Genomic DNA, 21,901 nt, shown 5'->3' on the forward strand with positions numbered 1-21,901 from the left:
CCGAACTTCGGAGCGTGCGTCCAGGTGCTCTCTCGCCGCGCGGAGACCGGCTGGGGGCTGGGGTCGGGGCCGCAGGGCTGAAGGAGAGTCGAGTGGAGTGGGGGCGCCGGCCCTCTAGGTCGGCCAAGTCCATGGCTGGGGCGGAGGAGCCCCCGGGACCCGGCCCCGCCCACAGGTCCTTTGCGGCTTAACCGCCGCGAGCGGGACATCCATTCTCTTTGCTCGTCTGTGTCACAAACTTGGACCCAGGGACCCTGAGTCTTTCAAAAGTCGCGGCAGGACGTGCAGAGGGAGCTGCTTGTGGAATGAGGCAGACTTGGAGAGGTCTCCAAGCCGGAATGGGCTAAGGAGCCAGGGGCGGCAGCATGAGGTCCAGCCTCCTTCGGGCAGTGACCTTTCCGGCTTTTAACCCTTGACTGACTGAACCGATCCCTGTTGATTGTCAGAAACTTAGTGCTTCGCTTTATGCAGAGCTTCCCAAACTCACCTGATCCTATAACTCATTTAACACCCTTCCCCCACCCCCCATGAAACAAGCAAATCCGCAGCCACCCTGACCTGCTGGATAGGTCCTGGGGAAGGCCTTGCAAAGCTGTGTGTTTAAGGACTTCCCCCAAGTGACTGCCATGACCCGTGAGCTGGGAAGCCCTGTATGTAAACCCTAAGGTGACAGTGTAGGCTCTTCCGGAATGGGCCTTAGGTCCTGATTCCCCAGATGAAGGTGTGACTGTGTCAAGCGTCTTGAAGGACTCTTGTCCAGGCGATGATGCCACAAATGTACAGGTTTGTTTCACCAAGGGTTGGAGGTAGCTTATAACGTGTGTAATAAATAAACACATTGTAAAAGCTAAACCGGATTCTACATTTAAACAGAACTCATTGAGCAAAGAGAGAAAAGAGCCCAGTTAATCTGACCATAAGCTAATGTTGGTGGTTGACACTTCCTCCAGCCAAAACCAAATAGGAAATGGAACTAGTTGCATGGTTCCCATTGCCCAAAGCAACAGAATTGATTACAAATTTGATTTTATAAAGAAAGAAAAGAATTTTTCCCTCTGGGCTTCTTGTTTGCTGGGAGGGGACTGAGGCTTAGTGAGTCTAGACTGTTGCGGGAGCCAGGGGAGCAATAGGACCCAGAGGCCAGGGTTTTGCTGCACATTGGCTGAGGGCAGGTTGGAGGAAGAACACCACTGGGAGGATTTCTCTGGGGGCTGGCTGGACTAGCTGCTTTGGTCTCCTTGGCCTGACCCTACTCAGTAAACAGGGCAAGGGGTGGAGCCTGGGTCCCAGAAGCCAGGGCAGGTTTTCAGAGCATTGTTTAGGGAGGGTACATACTCTGTTAGCAGCCTTGGAAGGCGCCTGGGGCATCTCCTGCTAGCCTTGTCTTTGTAGGCTGTGGATGCCCAGGCTGTACCCATCCAGGTGAGGATGTCGGTGTGGAGTAGGAATGTTTCCCAGCTTGCTGCCCCTGAGCCCACATCAACTAGCCACACCAGCCTGGGGTCAGGGACCCAGTCTGAGAGGGTGGGATTGGTCCTGCAGCCCATGTAAATCAACAAAGCTGGCCAAGTCTGGAGCCAGATGGGGTTGGGAACACTATGATACTAGAATGTGCCCGCCCTGTCCAGAGTGGGCAGCCAGCCAGCCACTGCCAGGCAAGAAGGATTTTCTATGGTTCAAGGAAGGCATATATATATATATATATATATCTCCAAATGTTTAAATGTTGTTGCATCATTTAATAAATTTCACCCATCTGGCTAGTCCAGAAAAGTTTGGACCTTTGTGCAAAATGAGTTCTGCCATAAACCCAGAGGGGGAGGAGTGGTTTCTTAGTCAAATAATCTTAAAAATCATGAATTATTAAAATTTGAAGGGTTTTTCAATGCAAGGCTTCTCAGTGCTTTTAACACATTGGTACCATTGTGCATCTCCAAGTCGAGCGGCTTGTAAGTACAGTCTCCAAACCTTCAGCCTGGGAACCCGTGTTCCATGGAGCACCTCAGAACCCATATCTTTGGACACAGCTTGAGAAATGTTGCTCCAGGCAGTAAACCGACTCAGTGGTCGTCACAGTGATGTGTTTCCAGGGGATGTATTGTGTGTTTAGCTGCTGCAACTACCTGGGTAAGGAGATTTCTGACTTTCCCGACTAGAAACATACATAGGTATTCCATTTAAGAAAAGATTGGAAGAGAATCCGTTCATCACCGGTGTAATCTAAAATTTCCCAAGACAATAGGTATCATGAATGGATTTCATTGTTGGGAGTTTCTGAAACAAAACTTCTACAACAGAATATCTGACTACGTTATCCCTGTGTGGAAGTGTACTGGATACAGCAGAAAAGCTTAAATATTAAATCCCAGGAAGAGAGCCGCAGATATCCATTGTGTGCCAGTGTCACCACAGCCAATCTTGTCATCGTGCCTTTGTATCCAAAGCCTGGCAGGCCCTCCGGGAGACACCTGCTTGCCAGCTAGTTGAGGATCTGTAGCTGGGCAGCATGGACCCGGGGAGGGATTGCTGTAAATGCTTTCCAGCCATGATACACACTGAGCCTAATCACACTATCACACACAAGACAGATCATGGCGAATAGGGCAGTCCTGGACCCCGGGTGCTCCGGCAGAAGCCGAAAGGTCAGCCTGCAGGATCTGATGTGTGGAGGAGGATTACCCCTCCTCAAAGCAGAGGGCAGATGGACTTGATCTGAACTCTGAGAACACTTTGATTTCATTGTTTCTAGGCAGTGTCTCCAGGGATTTCTGCCTTGTAGAGGTCTATGGTGGGTCTGCGTAGTGGCAGTTTCATTTTCTTCTTCTTTGCCTTGTCGTCCAAGGCTGAGACTCAGAAGAAGTGGTCCAGGAATGCAGCCTTGAAGTAGCTTTTGTTCAAGGCTGGGGTGGGGGGATGTGAGCAGACCTGTGGGCCCCTAAGACCTTTAAGGTCCACTGGCCCCCTGCTGCCCCTTCATTCCCCAAATTCACCCTTCTAGCTGGTCTCAGCACTGGGAGCCCTCCTCTCTTTTCCAGGATTTATCCCCTGCCATGTCCCCTGTCTCCCCAACACCCTCATCTTCCCTTCTATTGGCTCCTTGTCAGCGCAGAAACCTGTCCCAAGTCACTCATCAGAACATTTTTTTAAAAAGCCAGCTTCTCACCCCTGTGGGCATCACAAGTCCCGCCCTTGTCTCCTTACCTATCCAACACCAGTGCCCCAGGAGCTGTCAGCCTCCCTGCCTCCCCCTTCTCCTCCCTGCATACCCCCCCACCCCCAGCAGGCTGGACCCAGTGAACAGTCCTGGTGCTCTGAGTACCTGGGAGCCTGCTCTGTCCCCAGCCTCTGCCCTCCTTCTGGCCCATAGGCGCTGCCCCTGCCTAGCCCTTCTATCTCCTCTTGGCCCCGCCCCCTTTAATGCACCAAGTTCAGCTGAGAATTGTTTCATCTTCTGAGCTCTGTCTATAAGTCTCCCCTGGAAATCTCAGCCAGTACCCTTGTAATTGTGCTCTCTTTTAAGCAAACAGCCCCCTAAATCCTTTGCCCCCCACTCCTGCAGTGTCCATCTCTAGCCTGAAAATTCAGCACTCCACTGGAGTGCTATGCACTCACTGGCCCCTTCTCTTGGTTTCCTGGCTCACAGCACCTGGAGCTGCCTCTGAGCCCCGGCCCACACTTTCCAGTGCCTGGCTGGTTTGGGTCTGTTGCCCTTAGCTGGCCATTGTGTCGCCTCTGTGATCTGGAACTGTGCTCCACTGAGCATCTGTGCTCAGTGCATGGAGTCAAGCTGGAGGAGACAGTCATGATCACCTTTGCCTGTTCATGTTGTCGGACTCCCCGGGGACCCCAGAGGCACCCGTTCCATGTATCACTCTGCTGTGCTAGAGTGAGGCACAGGGCATGGCATCTGTGCCTCTTTCCTAATGCACAGAGGGCTTGTTGGGCACCCGGTAGCCTGGGTGCAGAGGCCGGTGTGCCAGGCTGCACACCCTGCAGGACGGGCAGGCAGAGGTGTGCTCTGTCCTGGGGAGACCCAAAGCTGTCAGTGGGCGGAGGTGGTAGAACTGGTTCTCCTGGGTAAACTCCTATTCAACCGCTTGAGCCCGCCTTCTAGAGAAGGTGCCATTTCTCATAAACCCTTGCAAGGTTGCTTGCAGACATCTGCCATCCAGGGTTCTGTCCGTCCATGTAGCAGTTGTCTGTTGGGCACCCACGCCGTTGCCTGGCCTTGTGCCCAGCTCCAGGATAAGAGTTGGGGAGGGTGCAGCTCTGCCCCTGGGGTGCTCAGAGCCTGGCAGGCTAGAGACCCAGATGACAGACAGGGACACAGCAGGCTGAGAAGAAATGCAGGGAGAACAGCCAACCCCGGTGCTGTGGGCAGGCTGTAGTCCCACGCAGCCTGCAGGTTCAGCGAATGCCCAGGGCAGTGGGTGCCTGAGCTGAGTCCTGTAAGAGGAGGAGCAGAGAGAATAGGGAAGGACTGTGCAGGCCTGCGGAGGTGTCCCAGGGCCGAGCCTTTGGGGTCGCTCAGGGGCTCCTGATGTCCCCGAGCTCCCTTGTAGACACTCCTCCATTCACTTCTGTCCCCACACACTCCACCCTCTTGCTGGCAAACCCTTCAGAGTCACCATTTTTCCAGCCCAGGCAGGAGCTCAGAGCACCAGACCTGCTTGCCACCACTGCTGGGTTCTCCTGGACTGGACAGTGGCCAAAGCTATTCAGGCTAAACCTAAACTCGAGATTTTTTTGTCCCTCTGATTTGCCATCACCAACTCCTGCCAGTGCTGTTTCGAAAATACACCTGAGTCCCTCTGCTTGTCTCCGTCGCAGGCCAGCACCCAGGACCCAGCCACCTACACGCACACTACCCTGGCTACGACAGTGGCCTCCCAATGGGTCTCCCCAGGTGAATGGTCCCCGCTGCAGCACATGTTCCAGCAACGGTCCCCGCTGCAGCACATGCCCCAGCAGCAGGCAGTGCCTGCTCAGGTTGCCTCGGGATCTCATCGGTCCCTCCTCACAGACACTCTGGGATTCCAGGGGCGTTCACACAGAGCTCTCCTCGCCATTCACAGCCACAGTGCGGTCGGCCGCCTCCCTGTTCCCCAGGCTGCACTCACACCCCGCCAGCTTTCACAGTCTTGGCCCGCATATTCTCTCCACCTCTGAGTGGAGCACCTTTTCCCTGCCGGCACTGACCTTGACCCTGCTCTTGACCTGGACACCCCAACATTTGGCTGGGCCTAAGTGCCTTTCTTTCCTGAGAGCCTGATACCTCTTATTTGCTCACTTGCTATCCTACACTTGAACTTGAAAACGTGTCACAGTACGTAAATATACATGCATCCATATATAGAATCTGTCCTCTCTCCAATGAGCTGGACGTTCCCTGAGGGTGAGGCAGGCTCTGTCTTTTGCTTGCTTCTCAGAAGGCTGGCAGAATCGGGCTCTGTGCGAGCACTGAAGACCTTGAAGACGGTAGAGATTTGACGAGACAGACAGGAGGTCAGAATGACATGTCAGAAGGTTAGAGCCTCCTATTGCAGGGGCTGAACTCATGGCCCAGAGCCCTAAGGCCTTTGGTCTGTAGCTCAAAGTCTGCCCACTCTGTTGGTGAGTGTCCCTCTTTGTTACCTCTTCCCCATTCAAGTGTCCTGGGCAGCAGACCTGTGGGCTTTTCAAAAAGGGAACCAGCCTTAGACAGAGGATTTGGTTTCATTTTCTGTCTGGGGGACCCCAGGCCACCCCTGACCTCTACATCCCCACCTGTGAATGGGTACAGGCATGCTAACCTCAAAGAGACCTGTTAGTAGTTCTAGTTCCACCCCTTTTAGCTGGGTTACCACTGGGGACCTCAGTTTCTTTTTCTGTAAAGAGAGAACCCTAAGGTTGTGTCCGCTTAAACCGCACACTGTCCCCTGAGGAAACTCAGAGCTGCTCCGGGTTTCTAACAGTGAGTCATTAAGAAGGCCAAGTGCCTCTTCCTATCCGTGCAGAAAGGGCCTCCGCTAGTGGTCATCTCGCTCAGGGCGGGGGATAGGGATTTGTTACCCCTTGGATGAAGTTCACGAGCAGGTCTGTTTAACCAACACAAACCCATGGTCGACGGTGCTGGCCCCAGCGAGGAGCCAGTCCTGGGGGAGCCCGAAGGCCCTGACCTTAGCCATCAGGGCAGAAAACTCCCTGAGAGCTCGAGTCCTAACTCCTGAAGGGAGAAGGGAAGAAAATGCCTGGTCCTGTGTTTTCTGGTCTCATTAGCCTGTGGGCCCTTGCCCCTGTAAGGTGGCTCTACTTCAGGAATGCTGGGTCCCAAACCCAGGGCATCCCAATGATGCAAATCCCTGAAACAGTTTTCCTTATCTACCTGCTCCAACGCAGCTAGGTCACTGGTGCCCGCCCTTGCCTGAATTACAGCTTCTGAGCGCTTCCCCCAAAATGTCCCATCAGTGCACTCTTTAGTACAGCTTTAATGAGATATGTTTCACATATCAAATTCATCTTTTTCGACGGCACAACTCAGTAGAATTTAGTATACTCAGTTACGCAGTCATCACCATAATCCAATTTTAGAACATTTTCACTACCCCAAAAAGGAACCCTATATCCATTAGTAGTCACTTCCCATTCCCAAGACAACCCTCCCTGCTTTTCCTGTGGCCACAGGCAACCGCTAAATTACTTTTATACAATATATTGGCTGTTTGTGAATGGCTTAACCTAGCATAGTGTTTTCAAGGTTCATCCCTGTTGTGGCGGGAGTCACTACCTCATTACTTTTCATGGCTAAATATAGGCCCTGCTATGCGTATGACACCTTTTCTTTATCTGCTCATCAGCTGGTGACCATTTGGGTTGTATTCTGCCAGTCTTTGAGGATGTTTGTGCGTGTATTCATAAGGAATGCTGGTCCGTGGTTTTTGTGTAGTGTCTTTCTTTTTGTTTTCAGAGGAATCCTGGCCTCACGGGAACTGGGAATTATGCTCTTGTCACTTCTTTTTCTCGGAAAATGTTGTGAACAATTGGCTTTAATACGTTAAATGTTTCATGGAATTCAGTCCTAAAACTCGTATTAATTCTTCTTTACATGACTGGTAGAATTCATCAGTGAATCATTTAAGTTATTCGTTGAGTCTTCTTCTTTTTTTAAAGATGTTATTTATTTATTTGACAGGCAGAGATCACAAGTAGGCAGAGAGGCAGGCAGAGAGAGAGAAAGGGAAGCAGGCTCCCTGCTGAGCAGAGAGCCCAATCCCAGGGGCTCGATCCCTGGACCCTGGAATCATGACCTGAGCCGAAGGCAGAGGCTCAACCCACTGAACCACCAGGCACCCCTTCATTGAGTCTTCTATTAAATAAAGGTTTATTTAGATTTTGTATTTCTTCTTGTGTCGGTTCTGGTAGTTTATGTCTTTCCAGGAATCTATTTCATCTGAGTTATTTCATGTGTTGGCAGTACAGTTCATATTATTCCCTTATAATCCCTTTTATTTCTGTAAAGTCGACAGTGATGTCTCCTGTTTATTCTCAGTTTTAGCAAATTGAGTCTTTTCTTGCTTTTTTCTTGGCTAGTCCAGCTAAAGCTTGTCAAATGTGGTTATCTTTTTTGTGAACCAACTTGGTGTTTTTTTCTTTTGATTTTCTCTATCATTTTCCAGTCTTTATTTTTATTTAAACAATTTCCAGTCTAATCATAATTATGTCCTTCCATCTGTTTGATTTGGGTTTGGTTTGGTTTTTCTCTAGTTTCCAAGAGTATAAGCCTTGTTACTGATTTGAGATCACTCAGTTCTATCAAGATTATTGGTGTGAGATTTCTCTTCTTTTATAACGTGGGCATTTATAGCAATAAGTTTCACGCTAAGTACATTGTGTTTCCATTTTAATTCAACTCAGAGTGTTTTTAAAACTTCTTTCATGATTTCTTCTTTGGTTATTTAGGAGTGAGTTGTTTAATTTTCACATTATTTGTAAATTCTCCACATTTCCTTTTCTTACTGAGTTCTAATTTTATTGCTCTATAGCTAGTGAGTACACATTCATATTTTGTTTTATTCAATCCATGGAGATGTTTAAGACTTGCTTTAGGATCTAGTATATGGTCTATCTGGAAAAAACCTTCTGTGTGCCCTTGAGTTGAGGGTGTATCTGTTCTTATTGGATGGAGTGTTCTACAGGTATTTGTTAGGGCTACTTGGTTCCTTGTATTGTTCAAGTCTTTTGTTTTCTTACTGATTTTCCACCTCATTCTATCCATTATTGAAACTGGAGTACTAAGGTCTCCAAATATTGTGGAATCCCACTTCAATTCTGTCCATTTTTGCTTCATATTTATGGAGCTCTGCTGTTAGGGGGACATATGTTTCTAACTGTTCACCCTTTTTTCATTATAAAATGTTCATCGTTGTCTCCAGTAACATTTTTACCTTCAAATGTATTCTGTCCCATACTTGTATGGCCATGCTGACACTCTTTTCGGTGTGTTGTTTACATGGTACATCTTTTCTACCATTTCACTTTCAACCTGTTTGTTTTTAAATCTAAATACGTCTCCTATAGACAGCATATAGTTTGTTTTTTTAATCCATTTACATTTAATGTGATTACAGATAACATGGCTTTATGTCAGCCATTTTGCTATTTGTTTGTTATGTGTGCCATGTCTTTTTTGTTTTATTCCTGCCTTCTTTTTATAATAAATAGTTATTTTTCTGTTGTTTAATTTTAATTTCTTTTTTTTTTTTTATTTTAAGGTTTTTCCAAGTTTTATTTATTTGAGGGGCACCTGGATGGCTCAATCAGTTAACCATCTGCCTTCAGCTCAAGTCATGATTCCGGGGTCCTGGGATCACATCTATTTCTCCCTCTCCCTCTGCCTGCCACTCCCCCTGCTTGTGCTCTTTCTCTCTCTCAAATAAATAAATAAAATCTTTAAAAACCTTTTTTTATTTATTTGAGAGAGAGAGAGAGAGCACACGAGCACATGTCTGCGTGCAAGCCCACAAATGGGAGGCAGGGCAGAGGGAGAGAGTGAGTCAGGCAGTTTCCCTACTGAGCAGGGAGCCTGGACAGACATGGGCTCACCCCAGGATCCTGAGATCGTGAATTGTGCCGTAGGCACTCAATCCTGGCACTCAATCGACTGTGCCACCCATGTGCCTCTCCTTTTGTTTCTTCACCATATTTTTGAAGTTAATGATTGTTCTAGGGATGACAGCCTGCTCTCTGCCTCCCCTTGTGCCATTCTTATCAGACTAATTACACCTTTTATGCATTATAAGCCCATCAGCAGTTTTGTAGGTATTAGTTTAAACAGTTGTCTTTTAAATCAGATACAAGGAAAAAAAGTGAAAGAAAATACATTTATACTGCCTTTTACCTTTACCGGTATAGTTACTTTCTTGGTGCTCTTTCTTTCTAGAATTTCTGTAGTGCACCTTCAGAGCTCAGGTAATTTATGACTTCTTGGTCTTCTCTCCCTGCTTGAGCGTAGCTGGCCAGAAGTGAGAGACTGGGGACCTCTCAGGTCCCTCCCGCTCCTTGGCACAGCTCTACACGGGCTTCTAGATCTCCAGAAATAGGCCAGGTCTGGTGGACTTCTCCGTTCCCAGATCTTCCTTTTGGCCAGCCTTGTTTGCCAAGGTTAGTATCCCGGCTTTAGACAGCTGTAATGATAAAGAATTACCACCGGTTGTTTTTGACAATTGCCCTGGAGAGAGGGCTTTTCCCCAGAGTGAGTCAGGTGGGATGACAGTGCTAGGTAAATGGGCCTTTTTGGGGGTGGGGGTGGGGATCTGCCAGACAGATCAAGTGGCTGCAGTGCTCTGGGGAGGGGGGCTTCGGAAGATGCTAAGTCAGACCGAGGGAGGTATGTGAGCTGTTTTAGGTATTCTCTAGTCTACGCTTTGTGTCTCTCCCCCAAAGGACCTGATGTGAAGAGGGGAGTTGGAGGAGAGTTAAGTGCTTGAGGGCTCGGCTACAAGGAGGCAGTGTGAACTGTCGGAAGCTCGTGGAGCTGTGTGGGGCAGACCTGGTTCTGGGTTTTGGCTGTACTGCCTGATGTCTGTGCGGCCTTGGGGACAGGTCCCTTGTCCCAAGCCAAAGAGGGATACCTTTGTCTGCAGATTGGAATATCAACCCCTCAGCATGCCGTGCTGAGGGAAGAATGAACTTGGCCTCTGTCCTGAAGGCAGCTGGCACACGAGAAATTGCCCCGTAGCAGGAAATTGCCTCCTTCACTGGAGGCTTAGGGGAAGAGTCTGAAACTGATAAGGCCAGTGTCGCCCGGTTGAAATGGAAGCTCTTCCAGCGCACATGCCCCTCACTGCATGCCAAGCCCCAGCCTCAGCGCTCTCCAGACAGGGCTGCGTGGAACCCATGCAGTAGCCTTCAGGGGGATTCTGTTTCAGAGATGGGGAGCCGGGCACTGAGGTCCAGGCCTGAGGCCGCCCTGGGCTGGGAGCCCACCCCCCACCCCCCACCCCCCACCCCGGGCTGGGAGGCCCCCAGGCTGCCTGGCATGCAAGGCTATGCTCTCAGCCCGAGCAATGCATTTATTTCACTTACTAGCCTGTGACCTAGAGCCAGGCGCTCACTCTGACCCCCAGCAGCAGGGAGCACACACAGAGTCAGACAGAAAGCAGCACAGGCCCTGTGTCCCCGAAACCTGGAACAGAAAGCAGGACACCCCCAGTCACCTCAGCTTGAGAAGAGCTGAAGGCCAGTTGCAAACCAGCCGCTTCTGTTTTCAGCTGGGCTTGTTTCCTCTCTGAGGCTCAGTCACAGGCAGGACTGCTGCCACCTCCAGCCCTTGGAGCTCCTTGTGGGGATGGGCTCCCCAGCAACAGGCAGGGGTGTTCAGTCACCTGGAGCTCTCTGAGACTCACCGAGGCCTTGCAGGACCAGGCTCCCCCTGCCCCAGGATCAGTTCCACCTTTTCAGACTCAGATGGGCCCTTCCTGGCCAGTGATGTCACAGTGGCCACTGCCCACCTGTCACCTGTCGCGTGACTGACGGAGAACAGAGCACAAGGTCTAGGTCAGGAGGCCCTCTGCACCTGTTCCCCAGCCTTTGTCCCTGAGCTCCCTGAGGAGGGCCCTCACCTGGCAGGCTCTCACATTCCTTCCTGCTCAGGAGGCCTGCAGCCTTGGCCAGGACTCAGAGGGCGCTCACCAGAAAGGCTAGGAGGCTGGTCAACCGCAGTAGTTCTTCCAGGCCAGTTAGTAAATTGTCGCTGCCCCCAGCCTCCCTGTTATCTGGTACCTGAAACTTCAGGCCTGGCCCAGCAGGACCTCCTAGGCCTGCAGATGGGCTTAAGGCTCTGCCTGTTCTGATGGGCCCTGGTCCCTCCACTCCAAATTTTGGACCCCACCCAGTCAGCATGCATCAACAACTTCTGGAGAAGAGAGCCCCTGAACTGAGGAGGAGCAGCGAAAGGTCTTTGGAATGAGATCGTTTCCTTCATTTACATTAGGAGAGTCAAATGGAGAGAGGTCTCTATCACTCTAACAGGGCCGATGGCTCATTGAGACTGTGTGTGCCCCTTATAGGTTGGGGGGTGCAGAGTAGGGGGATGGCAGGAACGGTCTTAAACTCAAGACACCCTGGTATCCAGTCCTGACTCTCCCACATTGACCTGTGTGTCTCTGGGCATGCGCCTGGGCTCCTGGCCTCAGTCCCCTGGTGGGGAGAGCCCCCCTCACCCGCCACCCCTGCCCAATGCAGGGAGGTTGGGCAGGAAAAGGACCTGTGTAGGATGAGTGCCCACCAGCACCAAATGAGGGCTTCCCCCGACAGCTGGGGCTCTGGAGACACCAGCACCTTCTAACTTGGCGAGGTCACAGGGCCGTGTCCTGGGCCGCCTGCCTGTGAACAAGCTACAACCTACCTTGTCCCAATTCGGTGTGGAGAATAAGCAAGCTCTTTCCCAGGGAAGGCCTCCCAGGGGATGGTTAAGGAAAACCTCCACCCTTCAGTACCAATGATCAGATCATCAGTCCTTACAGATAGAACATTTGGACTCTGAGGGGGCGAGCTGGGAGGTCCTCAGAGATCACCTAGCCAAACCTTCTCATTTTCCAGATGAGTTTTTTAAAAGGCCCGAAATAGAGGACGTGACTTGCTCACGAGGCCGCCCAGGCTGTCAGTGGCCCATTTGAGACTCCCACCCATGGTCCCTTGAGTTAGGGGTCCCCTGTGCTCTTGGCTCTGGACGAGGCTTCCTAACTTGATTCTAAGTTAGTCCCTATGGACGGAGGGCAAGTTCTGTGCACAGAACAGGGCTGCAGAGCCATGATGGCCCTTCCGTATTGAGGATGATGGAGGGAAGGGGCAGGACAGACAAGAGTTATTCAAGGCACGGTGGAGGGCTGGGCAGGTGGAGCTGATAGGTGTGGGGCAGCTGCCCTTTACTGCCACCGCTGATGACTGGGTGCATAGTCACCCCCTTGGCCTTGGGTCCTGCTCAGAATGTTCTGGGGGGTCGGGGCAGCTGTGTCAGGGATCTGTCCTCTGTCATGTCAGCATGCCCCAAGGACCAGAAGGGACCAATGGGGGCTTCGAGCTGAGCCTGTCTGCTTTGCCACAGGCCCTGGCACTCTCTGCTGTCCTGCCCTGCTCATTTGCATCGACTCCACGGCCCCTCATGTCTTTGTGGAATCGCAGAGTCAAGAGGCTTCCCTTTAGGCCTGCCAGGTTTCTCAGCCGAAGTTCAGAAACATTTTACATGTGGAGTGCACTCAGCCATTAAATAAACTTGGCCTTTCATTTGGGAAGGAAGCGGGACTGACACGTGGCAAGGGCCTCTGTGCCAAGCGTGGTGCTTGCGGGGCCTCTGAATTTTCTACCTGCCCCCCTGGGGGGGAGGTGGTACTGTGGGTCTTAGGAAAGCGTCGAGGCTCTGAGAGTTAAGGGACCTGATGTCACTGGTCACATGAAGTTTGAGCTTCGCTCCAAATGACCCCCAGATCCCTGTTCTTTTTCTCTTTCTTTAGCGGTCTTTGAAGTCTCAAGAATGGACTCTTCTGGAAAGATTCCAGTTAATAGTCCTTGGCTGCCAGGACTAGGAATCTCTGGGGTCTCTCTGGCTACCTAATAAAGATTTGTGATGAAAACCTCAGGCCCTCCTTCCTTCCTGTGTCCCCCTCCCCTGTGACCCGGAGGACAGCATCCGAGCTTAGAGATCCGGGAGGAGCAGCGCCAGAAGGATGTCGCATCCCCTCCTTTTATTCATTCGCAAAGGCTGGGGAGCTGCTCCTTCCCAATAAATTCCCAGGAAGCCGCCCATCAGAATTGGGTAATGGGGGCAGGGCCTGGGTACGTCTGGGGGAAATGAGGCCACGGAGCCCTGGAAAAGGCCAGGGTCACCCAACATCCTGCCCTCCCTCCCCTGTGAGGCCCTATTGTCCTCCCCAAGCTCCCAGGCTGGCCCGCCCTCGCCGCTGCCGCATTCAGGAGCTGGCTCTGAGGCCCATTCTGAGTTAGTGCTATTTGTAGAATCTTCTTAAAATACCACAACAGCACCATTCACAGAGCGTCTGCATGGCCATCGATGGTGTAGGCTGGAACAAAGCTCTGCTGTGCTCGGCATCCCGTCTGGGCCCTGCCGGAGGCACCCCTCTGCCCCACTGATGGGGGTGCTGGGGCTCTCCCTGTCCTGGGGGCCCCCAGGCAAGGCCCCTGGGGTCTAGGATGGACTCTGGTCTACCGCGCTGGTCCGGAGTGGGCCCCAGGCCAGGCTGGCCACCCAAGGGAATGCCGGACGGTGTTCAGCTCCCTGTAAATGATTGTGTGCCCATCCCAGCAGCCCAGGTCTGGCCAGCCCTGTCCTCAGGCCACACGCAGCTTCGCTCAGGTACAGTTAGGTGGACTGATGAGAGTGAAGGATTGGGGCTCATCAGGGAGGGACCCAAGAGGTAAGGCTTTTGTCCAGAATCAGGGCCCTGGAGTTCTGGCATTTGCGGGGGCTCGTGTCCTTCCCATCCACAGCAGGGACCTCCTGTGCTTCTTGCCCCCGACCTCAGCAAATCCCAGTGTGTTCTCAGGAACATGTTAGCTGAGCTCCTATTAGCAGGCCAGGAGTGGAGTGGGAAGTGTTTTCTCTGCAGTTGGACCCCCCAGCAGCCTTGCCAATGACCATGTGCTGGGCAGCTGTTTCCAAACATTGCACCTCTAGGCCCTCTCTGACAGGGCTGGCCCCTGCCCAGAGATGTTCCAGCCAGACCTTCCTGTGTCCCCTTCAGGACATGGGTATGGCGGGAACCCCATCTGGTCAAGGGCTTGTCTCAATGTTTGTCTTTCTCCATGGGCACCTAACCATGTGTTGCATAGAAAAATCAGACCTTCCTCCAAAAGGAGGAGCTTAGCTATCCCAGCTGTGCCTGAGGCCTAGAGCCCACAGCAGACCTGCTGTGTGTCTGGTGGTTGCTGGAGGGACCCCCTCACTGCCCAGAAAGGCCTGACAGGCCAGGACCCCATAACTCCCTCTCTGGGCAGCTGGGCCGGGTAGGACTGCTGTCCAGACTCCCATGATGGGTTTTTAAATGTCCTTGGTGGTTCCCCAACAAGTCCCTAGTAACAGTTGGTCATGCAGGACACTGGGCCACTCTCTGACCAGTGATGGGGTCATGACACACAATTGCAGCACCAAGTGGGACTCTTGACAAGGGCCCTGTGATGCCAAGCTGGGGTGAGGACAGGGTGAGAGACTGATGCCCAGGATGGTTTGGGAATTCTCACGAAGCACCACCACGTAAAGAACAGCAGTCCCCCCTGGTGTGGATGGTGGCCAGCCCAGGGCTGGAGCCCGGGCAAGTTGAACTGGAACCTTACCGTCCTGGGAGAAGGCAGGATGCCCTGGAGAGTGGAGCCCTTCCTCTGAGACGGACAGGCCTCCGTCATCCCCTGCCTGCAGCCATTTAGGCAATGAGCTTGGCATTTCTGTACCTCAGTTTCCCTATCACAAGTATGCAAGTATGGGGCTTGCTGTGGGGTGAAGCAGGGCAGGAAGCCCTGAGAGGTTGTAGGAGTGGAGGTTTTGCTCCTAGTCCTTCCAGCTCTGCTGAGGGAGAAGGACTAGACACCAACCACATAAACAAGGTATAAAATCCCAGCTCTGGCTCTCTGCCTGGGAGACCTCGAGCAGTTTTCTTCTGTAGGAAGTGGAAAGATGAGTACTTCGCCAAGGTTGTCTGAAGATTTAAATGGGAGAACATGGAGGCCACGGTGTTGTGCGACTCCAGGACCTGGGAGGGAGGGAGATGGCCAAGATTCACATAAACTGTAATGTGAATTGGTGCCACCAGAGGGCGCCATTCATTTAGACTACAATGAGAGTGGCTGCCTCAAGGGGGGTGGGGGGGATGCATTTGGACTATGTGAATAAAAATAATGATGATGATGATGATGATGTGAATGTCATTCTCTGGGATGACACTCATTAAACCTATCAGATGAATGGCTGCCTTCAGAGGATTCCATGCTCTTAGACTACCCTGTGAATGGCAGCCTCTAGGAGCTGGACTAGGGAGTGCTGCTGGTTGGCAGAGAACACATTTAGCTTCCATCCTTGCAAGACTTCTGACTTGTCTGGTTGTTTATACCTGGCCTCCAGGAGACACGTAGCTTATAAAAAGTGTATTTTTTTTTTTTTTTAAAGAACTGGAAGAATTTGGGTGAAAAAAGTGGAGGGAGAACATTAGCTGAAGCCCTGAGCTCCCACACACCTGCTGGTGGTGGGCCCACATCCAACTGGGCCTCACCAGAGCAGCCCGGCAAAGGAGAAGAGTACCAGTGGGAGATCCACTGTGTCCATACTAAATTAAGGGAATTTCTCCTGTGCCCAACAGATTCTGTGGCTCAACAAATGTCCACTTGAGCAGCTAGAGCAGGCAGAAAGGAACTGGGAGGTTGGGGTGAGTGTGCGGAATTAGGTGAGTAGAACATAGATGTGGAGCCCCATCAGCCCCGGGCACTTCTGTGCCACTTGACAGGTCCCTTTCCCTGAGCCGACCTCTGCACTCAGCCCTTCTCTCCAGCCGGCAGAACTACTTACAGGCCTTTGGCTGTATTTGCTGTGGCCCACCTCCAGGGAGTCCTCCAGACCTGCCCCTCTGTGCCCACCTGGCCTTGGCCAAGGAGCCCAGCTTGTTTGGGAGAATAGAAATTGTTATCCGGGGAATACTGCTTCCCCTACTCCTCCAGGCTGCTGGAGGGAACAGAGCTGTCTGCAGGCCTCCTCCCTACCCCCACCCCCACCCCCACCAGTGAGAGTAACCAGTGCCAGTGAGGTAGAGGTTTTGTGATGCAGACAGAACAAGAGAAGAGGCTGGTGACCTCCATGATAAAGAGTGGAGGGGCAGGGGAGGAGCAACCTTCCCTCAAATCGATCTGCTTCCAGATTCTGGAGTAGAGAGCAGATGTCTTTGTTGTTGCTAATTTGTCTTTTGGGGTTGCTTCCCAATCTGTGGCTGACTCACCTGCCCTGGGCTCCCTGAGGACCCGCTCTTAATTTCTGTTGTCCCCAGTTCCTAGCATGACACCTGGCAGGATTCAGGTGTGCGGTGGAAGGAGCCCAGAGCGTCCTGCATGGCGGGTGGTTCTCAAACACCTGTTCTGAGGTGTAACCAGCACCTGGAAACAAACAAGAACTTCTCCCGGTGAAAGGAGAAATGGGATGTAGCTGTGGGCTGGCCGCCTCCTCTTGGCATCAGCGGTGAGAATCCAGGCCAGGCCCTTGAGCAGCCGTCAGCCCCTGCCCTCTACCCCAGTCCCTGCCCTGTGATGCCAGTCCAGGGGGCTTGGGTGTGGGGAGCTAAGTGCCAAGAGAAGGGCAGAGATCCCCCTTGAGTCTGTGCTTTTCAAGCAGCGGGGCTTGAGCCCAGGTGGGGTTCAGAAGGAAGGGGATGAGAAGGGAAGCCACCAGCATTTTGAAAACTGGTGCTTATAATTACAAAGTGATTTTTATTTATTAGATTTTGTCTAAAGGGTACGGTTTCTGAAGACAGTGAGCAGGATGTGGTAGGACATGGGATACCCTCTCCTCTCTCTGGCATTGGGCCCAGTGCCTGAAGGTTGATCCTTTAACCTTATTCTGCACTTCCTCTGGATCACTACCAACACCAGGACAGATCCTGAACCCAGGCACTCGTCAGCTCCTGTACCCCTCCCTGCCCGGCCTGCATCATTGCATCTCCACCCTGGATACCTGCCCCCACCTCCTACATACCTCTCCACTGACTCACACCCTCCTGGGTGCACTGAGCCCCACAAAGGACCTCAGTACTTTTCCTACCCCAGGGCCTTTGCAGTTGCCACCCACCTTCAGCCCTCTGTGCCCAGACCAGATCAGTGCAAGGAAACCAGCCCCTCTCGTCACTTAGTGCTCTACTCAGGGGCCCCCTCCTCAAGAGGGCCTTTACTGATTGATCCCCTGCTTAAGTAGCAACCCCACTCCATCTTGCCTTAGTCACCCACCTTGAGCTTGTCTCCTTTTTTGTCCTTTGACCCTTCCCCCAGGAATAAGCTCCAGGAGGGTGGGGCCTTGCCTGTCCTGTTCACCCACGTACCGCCTGCCCGGCCCCTACCCCTGTGCCAGGCATAGAACTGGCACAGTAGGGTCTCCCCGAGTATCTGTTGCCCCTTTGAAAGGAAGAGCCTCCCTACCAGTGCTGCACAGGTCGGGTCCTTCAGAGCAGGTGGGGGAAGGAGGGGAGGGAAGCGAAATCTCCCGGGACCGCCCTTGACCAGTGGGTAACTAGAGCCAATGGGTAGCTGTTCCCCTTTCCTCCCTGAGCTGAGAGTGCATGAGGTGGCAGGAGGGAGCCCCTGGGCCCCCAGGGCAGCCCCTTGCTCCATCTCACCTCCTTCTGGGCTCTGTCCACTTCTGCGGTTCCCTCCCCACCCTGCCCCTCTCCCTGGGTAGCTTCCCAAGCCCACCAGCGCCCGAGCCCTTGTGTCAGGCTTCGGTTGTGAGGATCCCAGGCAGAGAGTGGAGTTCGTCGGAGAGGGCACTAAGTAGCAAGAGGAAGTAGCAAAGTTTCCAGTTTCTGCCCTAAATAACAGCTCCCATCAGCCCGCAGCTCTTTGCTCACTGATTTGACAGATGTGCTGATGCCCTCACCGGAGCAAAATGTTCCGTCAGGTGTAGGAGAGGTCCTGGAGGCAGCTCGTGCCCAAGGAGGCGAGAAGGGAGGGTGGGAGCCTGGGGCTGGGAGGGGACGGGGTGGGTGTGGACTGAGGAGGTGTCCTGGATGCCCGGCAAGTTTCCACCACTCACTAGATCCCAGGGCGTGGGAGCCTTGAGCACTGGCCTGGGCTTCTCCTGCACACTCTTGTTGGGAGGGGTACAAGCCAGCGCCGGCATTAGCAATGGGGTGGGGGGCTGCGGGGGTGGGCAGCGGGGACTAGGAGCCCCCCCACCAACCCCGCACGCAGACCTTGGAGAGCTTGGATCCCAGGGTTTGTAAGGAAGGTAGTACTGAGTAGGCGCTTCATAAATGTTAATTCCCATGTCCATCCCTAGAATAATGAATTACACTATTATTTCCTTCAGGTCAGTCAGCATAAATTGCATTTTTCCCATTCTAAGTGTCAGGCCCCCCCCCCCCCCGCCAGCCGCCGCCCCCCCTCCCCCCCAAGCAGCACAGAGCCTGCTCTTCCTCTGACAGCCAGCTGCTGCATTGGAATACAGTGCTAGTCTTCACTCGGGTTTTTTTTTTTTTTTTTCCCCTCTCTCTACATAAGTTTTTTTTTTTTTTTTTTTAAAGATTTTATTTATTTACTTGAGAGAGAGACAGTGAGAGAGAGCATGAACGAGGAGAAGGTCAGAGAGAGAAGCAGACTCCCCATGGAGCTGGGAGTCCGATGCGGGACTCGATCCCGGGGCTCCAGGATCATGACCTGAGCCGAAGGCAGTCGTCCAACCGAGCCACCCAGGCATCCCTACATAAGTTATTTTTAAAGGAGGGTAGGGTCAGCAGGCCCTGGCCTTACCGTCAGCAGTGTTTTCTGATCCCAGCCATGCAGGCTTCCCCCGCAGGCCTGGCTCCCCATTGGTGCTCAGGAGACCAGAGCCAGGTGAGCCCAAGGTGTTGGTGGCAGGTGGCCCTGTGGACACAGTTCTCAAACTACAGGTCTTGGCTCCTACCCCCCAAGACCTCTGGAACGCTTCCTAAGCTTGTGATGGCGGTTTTGTGTGTGTTTGTGATAATGGTTCAGGCCAGCCCTCCCCATCAGGCTGTATTCTCCAAGAGGCAGGGACTCTTGGTTTTGTCACTGTTGTGTCCCCATCACATGGCACTGTGCTTGGCACATGGTGGACCTTCAGTACTATTTGTGGAAGGGAGAATGGGATAAGGACAACTGGGAGTGGGCGAGGGGGGAGCCGTTAAGGAAGGTGATGGAGAAGTGGGGCTATTTGAGCTGGGTCTTGATGAATGAATAGGAGTTTACTGAATGTGAAAGTGGAAAGGTGTTCCCAAGAAAAGGGAACAGCCTGTGCAAAGACAGCAAGGCATGAAGTCCATGGCATATCCCAGGAACAAGAAGTGGGGCAGAGTGACTGGAGTGGCCGCTGAGATGGGGGAGTAGCTGGCTGACCTGAAAAGCTTCGCTCAGCTGATTACAGAAGAGCGCCAGTGGGAAGCTGGGACACGGCCTGAAGGCAGAGGAGGGAGGCCAGGGTGTGGAGTTCTTATCAGGGAAGGGAGAGGCCTGACCTGAGTTTCAGAAAGGACCCTCTGGCCAGGCATTTCCCAGCCAGCCCCACACTCTTCCTTCACTTCTGCAATCGTCTCTGTGGGAAAAATCACAGTCCTCTTCTCCCACGGGCGCTGCCTGGGGCAAGGTCGGTATGGATTCCCTAAAAACCTCAGCATCCCCAGAACCACAGAAGATTTCCCAGGGAGCGCTGGTTTTGAGAAATGAAACTCCGCTGTGCGATGGGTTGGCAAGAGGGGAATTTGGCACTCAGACCATTTGGAGGCTATTCGGGACATTTTCCTAAGTTAAAAGTACTCAAGGGGCCCCTGGCTGGCTCAGTCGATAGAGTATGTGGCTCTTGATCTTGGGGTTGTGGGTTCGAGCCCCATGTTGGGTGTAGAGATGACGTCAAGATACAATCTTTTAAAAAAAAAGTACTCAAAGAACAGGCAGGTCTAACTTTTCCAAGACCAAACACAAGAACTACCACCTTGCTTAACAATAAGAAGAAATCTTTATTCAAGAAAGTAATCTGTGTCCATAACACAAACACACACACACACACACACACACACACAGAAGTGTCCTTAGGGAGGAGTAAACCTCTCTGCCCCAGAGCCCCTTGCCTCCTGTCCTGAGTCAAGCCCAGCCCCCTGTGCCCCATGCTGCTGGTCCTTGCCGACTTGAGCTCGCACAACCACACCCCTGCATTCCTGTGACTCAAAGGGCCGCATACTGTTCACAGTGTTTTGTGCTTTTTCTGTAATAATGGATCATCCCCTATCACCTCCCCTGCCACCTTCTTTTTTTGGGGGGGAGGGGAATACATAACTTATTTAAACAGTGCATTATTTATGTGACCTGATAGACTGTTAAGTTGTCCCAGCTTATTGTTGGAGCTCTCTTCCACACACGAGTGAATTTACCCACAGAGAAAATTCCCTTGAAGGAAGGGATTGCTGGCCATTTGAAATTTTGATAGATGTTGTCAAACTGTTCCCCAAAGAGATGCAAAATTCTGCTCCTACCAACATGGTAAGGGGCCCCCCTGCTTGGTGCTTCCAGGTGCAAGCCCCTCCCACCCCAGTGAGGCCCAGCGGCCAGTAGCCCTCTCAGGCCATCGCCTGCTGAGTGCGCAGTCTGCGGACCACCCCTCATTGCCTCCATGGCTGGTAGGTGATGTGAGGCCTCTTTCTCCTGTCACTTTATAATAAATTCTATTGTCATTTAAAAAGAGGTTAAGTAAATTGTGTTGTCATCTAGTTTTGCCTTTGTTAAAGATTTTTATTTATTTATTTGACAGAGAGCAGCAGGCAGAGCGGTAGGCAGAGGGAGGGGAGAAGCAGGCTCTTAGCTGAGCAGGGAGCCCAACATGGGGACGTGGGGCTCGATCCCAGGACTCCAGGATCATGACCTGAGCAGAAGGCAGACGCCCAACAACTGATCCGCCCAGGTCATTTAAAATAGATAACATGGATCATATTTCAAAGGGCAGAATGCCGGTCTCCCTGTGCCCCCCACTTCCCTCCCAGGAAAAACCACTGCTCCCAATGGAGTCTTCCAGTGTCTCCCAGAGATATTTTACAAATACTCAAACAAACAAGTATCTCTTCTATTCTTCTTCCCTCCCTTTCTGTGCAAAAAATGGTCACATACCATGTTTCTCACCTGACAGTATCAAGCGGAGAACATTCTAAATCTGGGCATTAAGCACAGCCTCATGGTTTTTAACCCCCACGGAACGTCCCATCTGGGGACTGTCTGTCCCTCTCACCTTGGTCATTTGTCTTTTCAGTTTCTTTTCTTCGCCATGCAAATATTTTTAACTTCTGTGGAATAAAACTTTCTTTTGTGGTCTCTGGTGGTTTGTGTCATCTATGGAAAGGCCGTCCCCAATTTGGAGATCACAGGAAAGTCCTCCCACCGCCATCGATCATCATGCTTCTGGGGTTTCATTTTTCATCTTGAAACCTTTGGTCCATGGTGGATGTTTATTTTCTTATAAGGTGAGCTATAAGGATCCTACTGGGTCATTTTTACCCAGGTGGTTATCCCTTTGTCATGCTTCCATTTATTAAATAACGTCTTGGCCTTGCCCACTTGAAATAACTCTTGTTTCCAAACTCCAGTGCATGTCTGAACCTGTCTCTGTTCACATACTGAGGGACCTGGCTGGTTTTACTTACTGTAAGTGGATCCTTGACTC

At 52.0% G+C, this 21,901-nt stretch overlaps 1 protein-coding gene across 5 annotated transcripts in view; it reads left to right on the top strand.

Annotated features, from left to right (window-relative positions):
* ARHGAP22 (Rho GTPase activating protein 22) overlaps positions 1–21,901 on the top strand; it is a 165,610-nt gene that overhangs the window by 104,685 nt on the left and 39,024 nt on the right. The window lies entirely within an intron of this gene.

Source organism: Mustela lutreola, chromosome 4 (genome assembly GCF_030435805.1).
Source record: "Mustela lutreola isolate mMusLut2 chromosome 4, mMusLut2.pri, whole genome shotgun sequence".
NCBI lineage: Eukaryota > Metazoa > Chordata > Mammalia > Carnivora > Mustelidae > Mustela > Mustela lutreola.